Here is a 1308-nt window from a genome sequence, read left to right as displayed (position 1 = left end):
AACTTACAGACCAAATCATTGATTCTAGCCCATCTTTGCTTGCATTGCCCTATTTCTCTAGGCACTGTCCCGAGCAGAAGAGGACTGGAGTTGTAGCTACTCACAATTCTCTTCCAAAAAGCAGCACCTTTCTGCTCGTTACTGACAATTGAGTCTTTGCTCGTGTTGAGCCAAGACCCAATGAGGATTAAATCCTCCTTCACAGACCACTCTCTCCTTTCTTTCACAGTAGACTCTTGCGAGATTGGGTACTAAACACAGGGGAGTCGTTCGACTCTAGATCAACTGACCCTTGGCTCGCTAAGAGGTTAACAAAACTATAGGAGCTAGCCATTTAAAAGTTTCTAAATGGGGAGTCGTTCGACTCTAGATCAACTGACCCTTGTACTTGTGAATGAATCACTAGTAGAAACTTGGAAGATTAAATAATGGATTCTACATTCAATACTAGTAGAAAACTGTCTTATCACAACAGCTAAGGGGAATTTATTGAAGTTACTTAGCAAAATGCAGTTAGGTGAATTTAATGGTCGGTTAATGCAATGAAGTTTACAAACTAAACCATTAACTGGCACTCCTATCCGTTTCTATCAAACTAATAAGTTCTAACTAAGCGACTATAGTTTTGTTAGGGAAAGAAGAATGGTTACTAACCTCAGTGGAGCCCCAAAATAATTTCCAACCCTAAATCGGTTTAACGCCACAATCGAATCCTTTAAACTAATCCCCAAAATAATTTCCAACCCTAAATCGGTTTAACGCCACAATCGAACCCTTTAAACCGATGAAATTGATAAGAAACAACCACTGAACGAAATCAAAAAGAAGGAGAGGTCGGATTACCTTCCAAAAGGCCGGTCGTGACTCGCCTCTCTATCGCCGCTCTATCGCCTCTTCGTCGCGTCTCGGGTTTTTTTTTTCTTGCCTCGACAAAGTGAAAGAAGACGCGTCTTTCTTTCTCTTCCCACACGAAGCACCAACGCCCTCTCAGCCAATCAAAGCCTGCCAGCGCATTACGGACCCGGACGGACTAATCCTTAACTTAGGAATAATCCTTAGCTTTAGGGGTTATTTTAATAATTTTTTAATCGGCAAATGGAAGAGATTATGGCTAAGGACCCCTTAAATCATGCGTTGGAATGTAGTTTATGTCTGCATGCTAATTTCTTCTTATATATCTTTTGTCTTACGTGAATAATCCAAAGATTGGTAAGAAGAAAAAAACAATCAAAAACAATCAAAAATAAACCTTGTCTGACGTGAATACACTACAAGAAAACAGCGGTATTCTGACGGACATTCCGACGG

The sequence above is a fragment of the Brassica oleracea genome, chromosome C4 (genome assembly GCF_000695525.1).
Source record: "Brassica oleracea var. oleracea cultivar TO1000 chromosome C4, BOL, whole genome shotgun sequence".
NCBI classification, from domain to species: domain Eukaryota; kingdom Viridiplantae; phylum Streptophyta; class Magnoliopsida; order Brassicales; family Brassicaceae; genus Brassica; species Brassica oleracea.
This window is presented reverse-complemented; position numbering follows the sequence as displayed.